A 17,259-nucleotide genomic window follows, 5' to 3' on the forward strand; every position below is an offset into this window, starting at 1 on the left:
TGTACGTGTTCCCAGTCCATGATGCCTTGCAGCTTATGTTTTAGAGTATTTTATTTTCTCCCATTGTAAAAAATCCATAATCCAAACTGACTTTGTAAGAAGTGCCCAACAACCAAAGAATAGATCAAACCTCTGCAGACCTCTACACAGACAACGGCTCGAGACTGTTTAGCTGAATCACCTACTAAGATCTGGAAGACCTCCGTACGTCCAGATTGGCTTCTGCAGGGACAGGCGAATGTGGTGTCGACATCTAGAGTGGAGCCTCGTCCATCTGGGATCCTTTCTGCTGATGATTACTGCAAAACAAATCTGTATTCTTCAGTAAGGTTATTGATGTATGAGGGAGTGTGGGAGACTGATGAAAAGTTTGCTGAAACTGTTCTAAATTTTGGACAGGAAGCTCAAGAATTTCTTTCTTTTGTTAAATTGGCCATCAGAACATTTAAACCCTCCTCACCCCATACCTCAATTTTTCCATTCCTCCCCATTTTCCCACAATGCCTTCCCAATCTCCTACCTTTTCTCAAAATTTCAAGTCCGATGTTTTATCCCATCGCAATGTGTGCGATTTAAAGTTAATTTTTCTTGCACTTTTTCTTGCAAGTTTACTTCCTCCACATCCCTGAGTCCCGTCACCAGTCTCCCTTGAAACCATCTCTCCCCCTCTCAACCCCATGTTTCTCATTCTCTCTGAAAGGAAATGCTGTCACATCTTTCAGAATAGCCACCTTTCTGTTGAACATTGATTGAGTCAATCACACCCAGCTAAGATTTCATTTGTCTTCGGCTGACTAAATTTCTCCCCACATCAATTCACAATTATCTTTTCAGCAATGTAAATTGGTGCTTATTATCTTTTTTAAGGTAGCTTTCCTTGCAGTTATGTTCTTTTCTTTTAACTTACCATGTAATATCTTATTTACTTCAATATTATCCTGTTCAGTCACCATTCTAGTTGTCTGAACTTGTTTGAAATTTCATTATTTGAGACTCTTGAAACTGTCTGTTTTGTTCCTAGATATTTGTGTTAGTGTTTGTCAGCCACACATAGATCCTTGTTTTCTTACACTGCATCTTTAAATATAATCCTTCTATATGTGGATTGCAATTTTAGTAAATGGTGACAGTTTTGTTATGGGGCTGAAAATGGCAAGTAGCTATGATATATCTGATATAATTTTGAGGCAGCATAATAGCTCAGTAGTGAGCACTGTTGCCTCACAGACTTGGGTTCAACTCTACCTGGGCGACTGGAGTTTGCATGCTGTCCCTGTACCTGTGTGAGTTTCCTCCCACAGTCCACAGATATGCAGGTTAGTGGATTGGCCATGCTAAATTGCCCATAGTGTTCAGGCTGTAGAGGTTGGGTGGAATAGCCATGGGGAATGCAGGGCTGGGTAGGGGGTTGGGCCTGGGTGGGATGCTCTTTGGCCGTTTGGTGTGGGCTTGATGGGCCAAGTGGCCTGCTTCCGCACTGTAAGAATTCTATGAGGTATGACAGACATCAGATAGAAATACAATTGAGAATCCAGCTGAATATAAGTTAAGAGTCAAAAGAGTGTGGTGATGGAAAAGCACAGCTGGTCATGCAGCATCCAAGGAGCAGGAGAGTCGCATTTCGAAAATAAGCTCTTCATCAGGAATGCCAGCACCACACTCTACTAATCTGATTGCCAGCATCTACAGTCCTCACATTCTCCTAGCTAAATTTAAGTAAAGAGGGGACCTGAGAAATCAAATAAGAGAAGTAAAAAGGTGAGTATGAATAGAGACTAGCACCCAACATTAAAGGCAACTTCCAAATCTTCTATAGGTATATAAATAGGAAAAGGGTAATTAAAAGAGGAATAGGTTTGATCAGAACCCAATAAAGGGATTTAAAAACAAGGCAGCAGCATAATTGCTTATGTCACTACTTTGGATCTGTCTTTATCAAGGAATGATGTGGAGGTGCTGATGTTGGACTGAGGTGTACAGAGTTAAAAATCGCGCAACACCAGATTATAGTCCCAACAGGTTTTGTTTGGAAGTACCGGCTGTCAGAATGCTGCTCCTTCATCAGGTAACTAGTGGGGCAGGGTCATAAGACACAGAATTTATAGTAAAAAGTCAGTGTCATGCAATTAAAATGGTACAGTGAACTAATCTAGATTACTGTTAAGTCTTTCATCTTTTAGAATGGGTTGCAGGTTTCGGTTCATTCATATGTAAGTCCTGGAACTACTTTTAAATCACAGTCTTGAGATAACTTAAAGCTTTATAAAAAAAACAGTGACATCTCAGCTCAGATAATGTATTAAAGGTGTGAAGTTAGAGTTTGTATCCCAAACTTGAGTCAGACTGGTTCTATTTCCAAAGTAGAACCAGGTATCCTAAATTGAACTAGTCCCATTTCCCTCTAAGTCCTTACTATTCACATACCTTCTAAATGTCTCTTAGTTTTCCTGATATATACAAATGATCTAGAGTTTTGTGCACATAGCACAAATTCAAAATTGTGGATGACCCAATGCTTGAAAGCATTGCAAATCACAAGAATAGTATAGAACCTCAAAAGTACCCAGGTAAATTACCGGAATGAATGTGAGGTGATTCATTTTGGTGGGAAGAAAATGATGAGACAGTATAAAGGGTACAACTGTAACGGATACAAGAGCAAAGGGGGCTGGAAGGGTTGAGAGAGCAATTAATAAAGCATATAATGTCCTGGGCTTTATTAATGGAAACATAGAGCACGTGAGAAAGGAGGTTCATTTTGAATGTATGTAAGACACTGACTTGGCCTCAGGCTTTAGGAAGGACGAGAAGGAATTGGAGAATATATAGAAGAGATATGTAAGAATGGTTTCAGGAATGAGGATCATTTATTATGAAGGTAGATTGAAGAAGTTAATACTGTTTAAAATCTTGAGGAACATGGACACTTTTTCCTCCTACTGTCCATATCAAGCTCTTCAATAGACACTTAAGCTTTGAGCAACTCCCTTAGCAGTCTTTAGTCACTGTGATCAATAATCAAGGCTGGTTCATGAAGGAGGGTTCCAGTCAAGTGAAGGATGGACCTGAGGGAACCTCTTCATCCCACCCGGTGAGCCAAAGGATCTTGTGTAACCTACAGCTGATATGCTTGGCATCTACAAATTGGTGGACTGTTATTTGCTTGGATAGGAATTATTGCCTTGTTTGCTTTTATCTAGAAACTACCATGAAGGTATTGTTCAGCACAATATTATTGACATTCATTTTTGATAGGTTTTGTGTTTGGCATACTTCTATTTATGAAGATATTTTTGTGTGAGAATTTGAATTTAGTGAAAAGTAATAACTGCCTCAGTTGTCAAATAAAACTGGAGCCATAGAACAGTACCATCAGTCATTTGGCCAGTGCAGGGACTCCAGATTCCCACAACAGCAACTCAGCTCATTCTGAAGAAGGATCACTGGTTCCAAATCATTGACTCTGCTCTGCCTCAACAAATGGTGAATGCAACAAAATAAACAAAGTCTTGAACTTCCTAGCCAATTATTACAAAGTCGAAAGAGTGTATGGTCACTTTAAGACAGGAAGTGTTTTTCTGAATTTAAGGTACAGGAACTGCTGCCAGTACACAGAACAGCAAAGAGATAGGCTGTTCCAAAATGGATACATGTAACACTTGACTGTTAGATTGTCACCTGAGTCTTGGTTGCTGGTTTGACAATAGGTTCAGAAAAGATTTACAAGGATGTTGCTTGGGTTGGAGGATTTGATCTACAGGGAGAAGCTGAATAGTCTGGGGCTGTTTTCCCTGGAGTGTCGAAGGCTGAGGGGTGATCTTATAAATGGTTTATAAAATCATGAGGTGCACAGATAGGATAAATAGACAAAGTCTTTTTCCTGGGGTGGGGGAGTCCAGAATTGAGGGCATAGGTTTAGGGTGAGAGGGGAAAGATATAAAAGGGACCTAAGGGGCAACCTTTTCACACATAGGGTAGTGCATGTATGGAATGAGCTGCCAGAGGAAGTGGTGGATGTTGGTACAATTGCAACATTCAAAAGGCATCTGGGTGGGCATATGAATAGGAAGGGTTTAGAGGGATATGGGCCAAGTGCTGGCAAATGGGACAAGATTAGGTTGGGATATCTGGTCGGCATGGATGAGTTGTACCGAAGGGTCTGTTTCTGTGTTGTATATCTCTATGACTCTAACTCAAATTTAACCAGTTAATTTAAATTGTACCCAGGATACCAAAACCCAGTTGAGTTTGAATTCATTGTATTGACAACATTGGATGAATGAGAGGGTACGATGTTGGGGATCTAAAAAATGAGAGCATTTCGAAGCTTGGTCAGAGCAACTGTCATTCGAAGAAATAAGCATCTCGCTGTCAAAAAAAATCTCAGAAGGCACTATCTAGTGGGCAGCACTGCTGCCTCATAGCGCCAGAGACCCGGGTTCAATTCCCGCCTCAGGCGACTGACTGTGTGGAGTTTGCACGTTCTCCCCGTGTCGGTGTTGGTTTCCTCCGGGTGCTCCGGTTTCCTCCCACAGTCCAAAGATGTGCAGGTCAGGTAACTTGGCCATGCTAAATTGCCCGTAGTGTTAGGTAAGGGGTAAATGTAGGGGTATGGGTGGGTTGCGCTTTGGCGGGTCGGTGTGGACTTGTTGGGCCGAAGGGCCTGTTTCCACACTGTAATGTAATGTAATCTAATCTATCAAAAGGTATCTTTTCCAATAAAAGCTGTAAGAAGTAAGAAATGACCCAGGGAGAAGACAGCAGAATCGGAAGGACAGATGGAAGTAACTGATTTGGAAGACCAGACGGAAGACAGCATAAGAGACTGTATGGACTTTGAGAGATCAAGTTAATGTCATGCTTAATAGTTGTATTATTCCAGCAGCATTTTAATAGAGTTGGGAGTCAGATAGTGATTAATTAAGAAAAGGGAGCTCAGACTTGTTAGTAGTGTTTGTTTAGTGTTCACTGTTAGAGTTAGGAAAATAAGTTGCTTTTTTTAAACAATGGAAATCAGGGGTTTTCTTTCACTCACACTTTGAGCAGATTATGAGGGGAGGCGAGCTTTTCCAGGGACTTTAGTTTTAATTAACACAGGGTTTTGATCTCCCTGTCATAACACCAAACATCAAGCTTTTCGGGAGAATCTCCCACCCAACATGGAAACTAAAGGTCACAAACAGAATAAGACACAACAACACGTATAGACACAAAATTTTAAATTATGACCTTTATTGGGAAAAGAACCAGTGGGAAGGGAACCATTCCAACAATACAGACTAGATACTAGTTGCTGGCTTAGTGGTGCTGGAAGAGCACAGCAGTTCAGGCAGCATCCGAGGAGAAGTAAAATCGACGTTTCGGGCAAAAGCCCTTCATTAGGAATAAAGGCAGAGAGCCTGAAGCATGGAGAGATAAGCTAGAGGAGGGTAGGGGTGGGGAGAAAGTAGCATAGAGTACAATAGGTGAGTAGGGGAGGGGGTGAAGGTGATAGGGCGGGGGCGGGGGGAGGGTGGAGTGGATAGGTGGAAAAGAAGATAGGCAGGTAGGACAATTCATGGGGACAGTGCTGAGCTGCAACTTTGGAACTAGGGTGAGATGGGGGAAGGGGAAATGAGGAAGCTGTTGAAGTCCACATTGATGCCCTGGGGTTGAAGTGTTCCGAGGCGGAAGATGAGGTGTTCTTCCTCCAGGCGTCTGGTGGTGAGGGAGGCCCAGGACCTCCATGTCCTCAGCAGAGTGGGAGGGGGAGTTGAAATGTTGAGCCACAGGGCGGTGTGGTTGATTGGTGCGGGTGTCCCGGAGATGTTCCCTAAGGCGCTCTGCTAGGAGGTGTCCAGTCTCCCCAATGTAGAGGAGACCACATGGGGAGCAACGGATACATAAATGATATTAGTGGATGTGCAGATAAAACTTTGATGGATGTGGAAGGCTCCTTTAGGGCCTTGGATGGAGGTGAGGGAGGAGGTGTGGGCGCAGGTTTTGCAGTTCCTGCGGTGGCAGGGGAAAGTACCAGAATGGGAGGGTGAGTTGTAGGGGGGCGTGGACCTGACCAGGTAGTCACGGAGGGAACAGTCTTTGCAGAAGGCAGAAAGGGGTGGGGAGGGAAATATATCCCTGGTGGTGGGGTCTTTTTGGAGGTGGCAAAAATGTTGGCGGATGATTTGGTTTATGCGAAGGTTGGTAGGGTGGGAGGTGAGCACCAGGGGTGTTCTGTCCTTGTTACGGTTGGAGGGGTGGAGTCTGAGCGTGGAGGTGCGGGATGTGGACGAGATGCGTTGGAGGGCATCTTTAACCAAGTGGGAAGGGAAATTGCGGTCTCTAAAGAAGGAGGCCATCTGGTGTGTTCTGTGGTGGAACTGGTCCTCCTGGGAGCAGATACAGCGGAGGAATTGGGAATACGGGATGTGGGAGTCGGGTTTGTAAAAAATGTCAGTGTCAAGTTGGTCGCCATTAATGGAGATGGAGAGGTCCAGGAAGGGGAGGGAGGTGTCAGAGATGGTCCAGGTAAATTTAAGGTCAGGGTGGAATGTGTTGGTGAAGTTGATGAATTGCTCAACCTCCTCGCGGGAGCACGAGGTGGCACCAATGCAGTCATCAATGTAGCGGAGGATGAGGTGGGGAGTGGTGCCGGTGTTATTACGGAAGATCGACTGTTCTACATAGCCAACAAAGAGACAGGCATAGCTGAGGCCCATACGGGTGCCCATGGCTACCCCTTTGGTCTGGAGGAAGTGGGAAGATTCGAAGGAGAAATTGTTAAGGGTGAGGACCAGTTCGGCCAAACGAATGAGTGCGTCAGTGGAAGGGTACTGTTGGGGACGTCAGGAGAGGAAAAAACTGAGGGCTTGGAGGCCCTGGACATGGCAGATGGAGGTGTAGAGGGATTGGATATCCATGGTGAAGATGAGGCATTGGGGGCTGGGGAAACTGATGTCTTGGAGGAGGTGGAGGGCATGGGTGGTGTCTCGAACGTATGTGGGAATTTCCTGGACTAGGGGGGAATAAGACAGTGTCAAGGTAGGTAGAGATGAGTTCAGTGGGGCAGGAGCATGCTGAGACAATGGGTCGGCCAGGGTGGTCAGGCTTGTGGATCTTGGGAAGGAGGTAGAACCGGGCAGTGCGGGGTTCCCGGATTATGAGGTTGGAAGCTGTGGGTGGGAGATCTCCTGAAGTGATGAGGTTCTGTATGGTCTGGGAGATGATAAATGACGACCAACTTGACACTGACATTTTTTACAAACCCACCGACTCCCACAGCTAACTGGATTACACCTCTTCCCACAATACCTCTTGCAAAAATGCCATCCCATATTCCCAATTCCTCCAACTCCACCGTATCTGCTCCCCAGTTCCACCACAGAACACACCAGATGGCCTCCTTCTTTAGAGACCGCAATTTCCCTTCCCACATGGTTAAAGATGCCCTCCAACGCATCTCGTCCACATCCCGCACCTCCGCCCTCAGACCCCACCCCTCCAACCGTAACAAGGACAGAACGCCCCTGGTGTTCACCTCCCACCTTACCAACCTTCACAGAAACCAAATCATCCGCCAACATTTTCGCCACCTCCAAAAAGACCCCACCACCAGGGATATATTTCCCTCCACACCCCTTTCCGCCTTCCGCAAAGACCGTTCCCTCTGTGACTACCTGGTCAGGTCCATGCCCCCTACAACCAACCCTCCAATCCTGGCACCTTCCCCTGTCACCGCATGAACTGCAAAACCTGCACCCACACCTCCTCCCTCACTTCCATCCAAAACCCTAAAGGAGCCTTCCACATCCATCAAAGTTTTACCTGCACATCCACTAATATCATATATTGTATCCGTTGCTCCCGATGCGGTCTCCTCTACATTGGGAGACTGGACGCCTCCTAGCAGAGCGCTTTAGGGAACATCTCCAGGACACCCGCACCAATCAACCACACCGCCCTGTGGCTCAACATTTCAACTCCCCCTCCCACTCTACCGAGGACATGGAGGTCCTGCGCCTCCTTAACTGCCGCTCCCTCACCACCAGACACCTGGAGGAAGAACACCTCATCTTCCGCCTCGGAACACTTCAACCCTAGGGCATCAATGTGGACTTCAACAGTTTCTCATTTCCCCTTCCCCCACCTCACCCTAGTTCCAAACTTCCAGCTCAGCACTGTCCCCATGACTTGTCCTACCTGCCTATCTTCTTTTCCACCTATCCACTCCACCCTCCCCAGCCTATCACCTTCACCCCCTCCCCTACTCACCTATTGTACTCTATGCTACTTTCTCCCCACTTCCACCCTCCTCTAGCTTATCTCTCCACGCTTCAGGCTCTCTGCCTTTATTCCTGATGAAGGGCTTTTGCCCAAAACGTCGATTTTACTGCTCCTCGGATGCTGCCTGAACTGCTGTGCTCTTCCAGCACCACTAATCCAAAATCTGGTTTCCAGCATCTGCAGTCATTGTTTTTACCTAGATACAAGTTGCATCAACTTTCTACAGTGAGTGCTGTTCAGTTCAGACTTTGCTTAGCCATTATTTTCTGTTTTTGTATTCCCCAACTCCTCATATTACATTTATTCATTTTAATTGATAAAAAGCTGTGGACCTTTGCAATCCCAAAGCATTATCTCCAAGATCTCGAGTATAAATAGTGAATTCAACTGATCCTGAAACAATCCAAAAATGGTGACATTCTGGTCGAAAGCTTCATATTTAAAATAAAGTGTTTCATCCAATTAAAATATTGTTTAAAATGTTCAGAATTGATTAAAATGTAACTGGCAGGTGAAAGCGATGAGACTCAGAGCAAAATAAGTCACAAATTACAGGTTTCTGCATAGCAAAACAAGGTTTTACACATTTAAATTTTGAGTAATCATAATTATGTATAAATTGGGAAAAACTATTATGCAACTTCTTGAGTCATAGAGATGTACAGCACTGAAACAGATCCTTCGGTCTAACTCATGCATGCTGACCAGACATCCCAACCCAATGTAGTCCCACCTGCCAGGACCCAAGCCATATCCCACCAAACCCTTCCTAAGGTAAATCTGAAACGATGCACCTATTCACTAATTCAGTGAAGTGAACACTGAATGGTTTCACAACTTGCTCTGATGTTTGAGATGTTTTTGTAGAAATGCCTGCACCCTTGGCCACAGATCTATCTGTGCCAGAGCGTGTGGTTTCACTTTCCCTCCCCATACCACAGGCTGTCCCACCAACCGATGAAAAGAAGCGTAGCAAAATGGAAAATATGAGGGCTCCAGGAGATGGCCAGCCTCAGGATAAGTAATAAGTTCATAATTCTCTTTGCCATTTTCTTTCAGTTTTTCAACAGCCTGCTGAGCATAGAGTGGAGTTCTCCAATTCTTGTCATCTTCTCCAACCACAAACAAAAAATGGCCCTCAGCCTTTTCTATTGTGATGATACAATCCTTGTTTTCTTCCTCCATTGGGTTATTTGTCACCTCAGAGATATCGATCAGCTTGGATTCTGAAAATTTGGCTCTTTCTAAATTAATACCAAGACCGGGAAGAGTGATGTCTTTGTAATGCAGATTTCTCAATTGTTTGCAGTGCATCCACTGATACTAACTGCTGCTATCACGTGCCAAAAAATGTGGTCATCGAGAGAACTAGATCCCCTCTTTTTGAAATTCCTATTGCTCCAACTCCAGGACCCTTAACCTGAATAAAAGGTGGCAAACAATTAACAATTCCACAGCTGTACTGTATATGATTTTACTAAATTAACCAGAACCAAAACAAAGAACTGTGGATGCTGAAGAATTGCTGGAGAAACTCAGAAAGTCTGGCAGCATCTGTGGAGAGAAAACAGAGTTAACGTTTCGAGTCCAGTTACTCTGAAGAAGGGAAATAAAGTCTCAACTTGCATCAGAATGAAATGTACAATAATGACAAAAGCAACAAGTTAGTTTACATGATATTTACATATACAAGTCATTCACTCACAGGTCAGTGCTGATAGGCATAGTCATGGAATTGTACAGCACTGAAACAGACCATTCAGTCCAACTTGGCCATGATGACCAAATATCCTCAATTAATCTCGACCTATTTGCCAGCGTTTGGCCCATATCCTTCTAAACCCTTCCTATTCATGTACCCATCTAGATGCCTTTTAAATGTAATAATTGTACCGGACTCCACCACTTCGGCAGCTCTCTGCACCACACTCTCTGTGAAAAAGGTTTCCCCTTATGACCCTTTTTAAATCTTTCCCCTCTCATCTTAAACCTATGATCTCTCGCTTTGGACTCCGCTACCCTGGGAAAAGGATCTTCACTATTCATTCTATTCGTGCCCCTCATGATTTTATAAACCTTTATAAGGTCACCCCTCAGCCTCCAACAGTATAGGGAAAATAGTCCCAGCCTATTCTGTCTTTGCCAAAGCTCAAACCCTCCAAGCCCAGCAACAACCTTGTAATTCTTTTTTAAACTCTTTCAGTATTCAAGTCTTCTTCCATTCTTCATCATACCCTGCTCTTCAGTTCACCCTCATACATTTAACTAATTTCCTTTTAAATACAGCAATGCTAGTCATTGCAACAAGTCCTGTGGTACTGATTTCAACATTCTAACCACTCTCAAGATGATGTTTCCCCGAGTTCTGGTCTCTCTCACAGGTGGAAATGTTCTCTACATTCACCCTGATAAGCCTTCTTGTTCTTAAAGACCTCAGTCAGGTCACCTATCAGTCTCTTTCTCAAAAACAGTTTTCCAGCCAGTTCAGATTATCGTGACAGAGGTTATAGTTGTCCTAGTAAACCTTGTGGCATCTTGCTCAGTGCCTCAAGGTTTCACAGAATGTTCAGGGCCTGAAATACAGATTTCCAGACTATGTCATGAACATTTCTTCTAAAACAGGGGCAAGATCTTCAGAAAGTTATAGCAACTATGTGGTTAACTGTAGTCACTACAGCCTCCTTCGGTTTCTTTGATACCTTGAAGGAAACCCTGGGAACTGGCTTAAGCAGTTGCCTTTTATAATTATCCCTGGAGAACTTGACTGCAATAGATTGGGGGCTGAATTGATTGATATAGATTACATTGGGTCTGCATCACAGGCTTGTGAATCTTGTGGTCTTTACTTCCATGTAAATTAATTTGTAAAACTATTTTCTAAATAGATTCAAAGCATCTTACTTTTGGATGCCTTCTCAAGACATTCACAGCTTCTTCGAAATATTCCAGATGAAGTTCCATAAAATCCTTTGGAAGATTATCAAAACCAAAATACGCTAAAGCCAGTGTCAGAAATCCATGATTTGCTAAGAGACTAGCTCGATACTCAATCATCCCACCAACTGATGCATACAGTTCAATAATCCCTGGAATGGACCATCACCTGTAAAATTCAAACATGCAAAATGATTCTGTGTCAAATAAGATTATCTGTAGACGAATTGACTATTCCTGTAACACTCCTAATTCAAGGCCACTTGTAGTGCTTCACATGTATTTTTGAAAGTGTTCTATTTTTTGATGTGTCTGGCATTCAGCCTGGTATCCCCTCCTATTTTCCACACTGAATCATGGTTGGTTCCCTGGTTTGTTGGTAATGATTGTAACAGTAATATTTCAGGCCATGAGATTACAGATTGTGGCAGAATATAGTTCTGCTACTACCTTTGGCCCACAGTCAAGGAGGCCAGTTTGAGTCAGAGATGTACAGCATGGAAACAGACCCTTCGGTCCAACCCGTCCATGCTGACCAGATATCCCAACCCAATCTAGTCTCACCTGCCAGCACCCAGCCCATATCCCTCCAAACCCTTCCTATTCATATACCCATCCAAATGCCTCTTAAATCTTGCAATTGTACTAGCCTCTACCACTTCCTCTGGCAGCTCATTCCATACACATACCACCCTCTGTGTGAAAAGGTTGCCCTGCAGGTCTCTCTTATATCTTTCCCCTCTCACCCTAAACCTATGCCCTCTAGTTCAGGACTCCCTGACCCCAGGGAAAGGACTTTGCCTATTTCTCCATCCATGCCCCTCATAATTTTGTAAACCTCTATAAGTTCACCTCTCAGCCTCCGACACTCCAGAGAAAACAGCCCCAGCCTATTCAGCCTCTCCCTATAGCTCAAATCCTACAACCCTGGCAACATCCTTGTAAATCTTTTCTGAACCCTTTCAAGTTTCACAACATCTTTCCAATAGGAAGGAGACCAGAATTGCACACAATATTCGAATAGTGGCCTAACCAATGTCCTGTACCAGCCGGAACATGACCTCCCAACTCCTGTACTCAATACTCTGACCAATAAAGGAAAGCATACCAAACGCCTTCTTTGCTATCTTATCTACCTGCCACTCCACTTTCAAGAAGCTATGAACCTGCACTTCCTAGGACCTTACCATTAAGTGTATATGTCCTGCTAAGATTTGCTTTCCCAAAATGCAGCACCTCACACTTATCTGAATTCAACTCCATCTGCCACTTCTCAGCCCAATGGCCTATCTGGTCAAGATCCTGTTGTAATCTGAGTGAGGTAACCCTCTTCGCTGTGCACTATACCTCCAATTTTGGTGTCAGCTGCAAACTGACTAACTGTATCTCTTATGCTTGCATCCAAATCATTTATGTAAATGACAAAAAGTAGTGGACCCAGCACCAATCCTTGTGGCACTCCACTGGTCACAGGCCTCCAGTCTGAAAAACAACCCTCCACCACCACACTCTGTCTTCTACCTTTGAGCCATGATTTGGAGATGCCGGTGTTGGACTGGCGTGTACAAAGTTAAAAATCACACAACAATAGGTTATACTCCAACAGGCTTAATTGGAAGCACACTAACTTTCGGAGCGACGTTCCTTCATCAGGTGATAGTGACTATCACCTGATGAAGGAGCGTCGCTCCGAAAGCTAGCGTGCTTCCAATTAAACCTGTTGGACTATAACCTGGTGTTGTGCGAGTTTTACCTTTGAGCCAGTTCTGTATCCAAATGGCTAGTTCTCCCTGTATTCTGTGAGATCTAACCTTGCTAATCAGTCTCCCATGGGGAATCTTGTCAAACACCTTACTGAAGTCCATATAGATCACATCTACCGCTCTGCCCTCATCAATCCTCTTTGTTACTTCCTCAAAAAACTCTATCAAGTTTGTGAGACATGATTTCCCACGCACAAAGCCATGTTGACTATCCCTAATCAGTCCTTGCCTTTCCAAATACATGTACATCCTGTCCCTCAGGATTCTCTCCAACAACTTGCCCACCACCGTCAGGCTCACTGTTTATAGTTCCCTGGCTTGTCCTTACCACCCTTCTTAAACAGTGGCATTATGTTAGCCAACCTCCAGTCTTCCGGCACCTCACCTGCAGATTCTCTGTAGGCCACACTTAAAACAATTAACTTATCTGATTCTGTGCTGTGAACTTCACCCAACAGTTCCTCCAAGATCAGTTGTGAATTTCACTGTTTGTTAATTTTCCCAGATGCACTCCGATATCCAGCGATACATGAATTCAAACAGCAAAGGCAGTAACTGCAGGTTCGTTCTCTCTCTCCCCCCTGCAATGAACTCACCTTGTGCTTCCTTTGTCTGTACTTCTCCCTTTTAAAACTGCTGTTGTTTTGACTTTTTTTTCCAAAATTCCAAAACAGTGCAACAGTATATAAAACAGTAATTGCTGCTCCTGGAATTCGAGGAAATCACCTCCAGCCCTAAAATACTTCAAATAAGGAGCAGCTGTTACAGCCAGAAATTTTTCCTGTCCTCCATCTTGGATTACCCAGAATCCTTGCTTGATCTAAGGTGTTGAACAGGTTTATTAAAAGCATTAATGCCTCATCTGACCAAATTTCTGTCATGGCTTGAGGGAATGAGCACAGATTCACAGAAAAACATCTGATGAAGAAATGCTTGATTTTTATAAAAATTGCTTAACTGCGGTAATCTTGTTTTCCAAGGCAATGTTGTTAAACTGAATAAAGCCATAATGTTCCAAGTTGAAATATGTGTTTTGACATCACAGAAGTGTTCAGGCACAAAAGGAGACCATTTGGTACATGATGACTACAGCAACTTGTTAAATTATCATCAATACCTTGTGCCAGAATTTTTTTTTTCTCCTTACCCTTACACATTCTTTTCATCCAAATAATCATCCAGCCGCATCCTACATGCCTCAGTTGAACTTGCCTCCCACACATTTCCAGAAAGTGCATTCCAGGTCCGAACTACTCACTGACTGAAAACGTTTTGCCTCAACTCATGCTTGGTTTATTTTGCAGATCACTTTATAACTGTGTCCTTTCATTCCTTTTATGAGCAGTAACATAGAACATAGAACATAGAACATAGAACATAGAAGAATACAGCGCAGTACAGGCCCTTCGGCCCTCGATGTTGCGCCGATCAAAGCCCACCTAACCTACACTAACCCACTATCCTCCATATACCTATCCAATGCCCGCTTAAATACCCATAAAGAGGGAGAGTCCACTACTGCTACTGGCAGGGCATTCCATGAACTTACGACTCGCTGAGTGAAGAACCTACCCCTAACATCAGTCCAATATCTACCCCCCCTTAATTTAAAGCTATGCCCCCTTGTAATAGCTGACTCCATACGTGGAAAAAGGTTCTCACTGTCAACCCTATCTAACCCCCTAATCATCTTGTACACCTCTATCAAATCACCCCTAAACCTTCTTTTCTCCAATGAAAACAACCCCAAGTGCCTCAGCCTTTCCTCATAGGATCTTCCTACCATACCAGGTAAACTTCCTCTGCACCCGTTCCAGTGCCTCCACATCCTTCCTATAGTATGGCGACCAAAACTGCACACAATATTCCAGATGCGGCCGCACCAGAGTCTTATACAACTGCAGCATGACCTCAGGACTCCGGAACTCAATTCCTCTACCAATAAAAGCCAGTACGCCATATGCCTTCTTCACTGCACTATTTACCTGGCTGGCAACTTTCAGAGATCTGTGTACATGGACACCAAGATCCCTCTGCTCTTCCACACTACCAAGTAGTCTACCATTAGCCCAGTAATCCATCTTTTTATTACTCTTACCAAAGTGAATCACTTCACACTTAGCTACATTGAACTCCATTTGCCACCTTTCTGCCCAGCTCTGCAGCTTCTCTATATCCCGCTGTAACCTGCCACATCCTTCCTCACTGTCTACAACTCCTCCGACTTTCGTATCATCCGCAAACTTGCTCACCCAACCTTCTAACCCTTCCTCCAGGTCATTTATAAAAATGACAAACAGCAATGGTCCCAAAACAGATCCTTGCGGAACACCGCTCGTGACGGCACTCCAAGATGAACCTTTGCCATCAACTACTACCCTCTGTCTTCTTCCAGAGAGCCAATTCCTAATCCAAACCTCCAACTCACCCTCAATGCCATATCTCTGTATTTTCTGCAGTAGCCTACCATGGGGGACCTTATCAAACGCCTTACTAAAATCCATATATACCACATCTACCGCTTTCCCCTCATCTACCTCCTTAGTCACCTTCTCAAAGAATTCAATAAGGTTTGTGAGGCACGACCTGCCCTTCACAAAACCATGCTGACTATCCTTGATCACATCATTCTTATCCAGATGTGCATAAATCCTATCCCTTACAATTCTCTCTAAGACTTTGCCCACAACAGAAGTGAAACTCACTGGCGTATAGTTACTAGGATTATCCCTACTCCCCTTCTTGAACAAGGGAACCACGTTTGCTAGCCTCCAGTCCTCTGGCATTACTCCTGTAGACAAAGAGGACACAAAAATCAAGGCCAACGGCTCTGCAATCTCCTCCCTTGCTTCCCAGAGAATCCTAGGATAAATGCCATCAGGCCCAGGGGACTTATCTATTTTCACCCTTGCCAGAATTTCCAACACCTCTTCTCTACATATCTCAAAGCCATCCATTCTACTTATTCGTGCCTCAGTATTCATATCGACAACAATGTCCTGTTCCTGAGTGAATACTGACGAAAAGTATTCATTCAGCGCCTCCCCAATCTCTTCAGCCTCCACACGCAACTTCCCATTACTATCCTTGATTGGACCTATTCCTTCCCTAGTCATTCTTTTATTCCTAACATACCTATAGAAAGCCTTAGGGTTTTCCCTAATCCTACCAACTAAGGACCTTTCATGTCCCCTCCTTGCTGCTCTTAGCTCTCTCTTCAGGTCCTTCCGGGCTACCTTATAACTCTCAATCGCCCCTATTGAACCTTCACGCCTCATCTTTACAAAGGCCGCCCTCTTCCATTTAACAAGGGATTCCAACTCCTTATTAAACCACGGCTCCCTCACACGACCCTTTCCTCCCTGCCTGATAGGTACGTACTTATCAAGGACACTCAATAGTTGCTCCTTGAACAAGTTCCACATATCAATTATGCTCTTGCCTTGGAATCTACTTTTCCAATCCACACATCCTAAGTCATGCCTCAACGCATCATAATTTCCCTGCCCCCAGCTATAACTCTTGCCCTGTAGTACACACTTATCCCTCTCCATCACTAGAGTAAAAATCACCGAATTGTGGTCACTGTCCCCAAAGTGCTCACCTACCTCTAGTTCTAATACCTGGCCTGGTTCGTTACCCAGAACCAAATCCAGTATGGCCTCACCTCTTGTTGGCTTATCTACATATTGTGTCAGGAAACTCTCCTGCACACATTGCACAAACACTGACCCATCTAACGAACTTGAGCTATAGCTTTCCCAATCAATATCAGGAAAGTTAAAGTCTCCCATAACAATCACCCTATTACTGTCACTCTTCTCCTGAATCATCTTCGCAATCCTTTCTTCAACGATTCGAGGACTATTAGGAGGCCTGTAAAAGACTCCTAACAGGGTGACCTCACCTCTCCTATTCCTAACCTCAACCCAAACTACCTCAGATGGCAAATCTTCGTCCATCTTCCTTTCCACCGCTGTAATACTATCTTTGACAAGCAAAGCCACACCCCCCCCTCTTTTACCCCCACCTCTGACCCTACTAAAACATTTAAACCCTGGAACCTGCAACAGCCAATCCTGTCCCTGATCTAGCCATGTCTCCGTAATAGCCACAACATCGAAGTCCCAGGTACCAACCCACGCTGCGAGTTCACCTACCTTATTTCGTATACTTCTGGCATTAAAGTATACACACTTCAAGCCACTCTTCTGTTTACAGACACCCTCCTTTAAGATTGATGCCATATTCCTAACCTCCCTACACTCCAGGTCCTTCACCCTAAAGCTACAGTCTGGGT

General features: G+C 44.2%; 1 pseudogene; it reads right to left on the minus strand.

Annotated features, from left to right (window-relative positions):
- Positions 1–8,363: 8,363 nt before the first annotated feature.
- On the minus strand, positions 8,364–14,397 carry LOC140476481 (acyl-coenzyme A thioesterase 1-like; annotated as a pseudogene).
- Between the last annotated feature and the right edge of the window lie 2,862 nt (positions 14,398–17,259).

Source organism: Chiloscyllium punctatum, chromosome 4 (genome assembly GCF_047496795.1).
Source record: "Chiloscyllium punctatum isolate Juve2018m chromosome 4, sChiPun1.3, whole genome shotgun sequence".
Classification (NCBI taxonomy): Eukaryota; Metazoa; Chordata; class Chondrichthyes; order Orectolobiformes; family Hemiscylliidae; genus Chiloscyllium; species Chiloscyllium punctatum.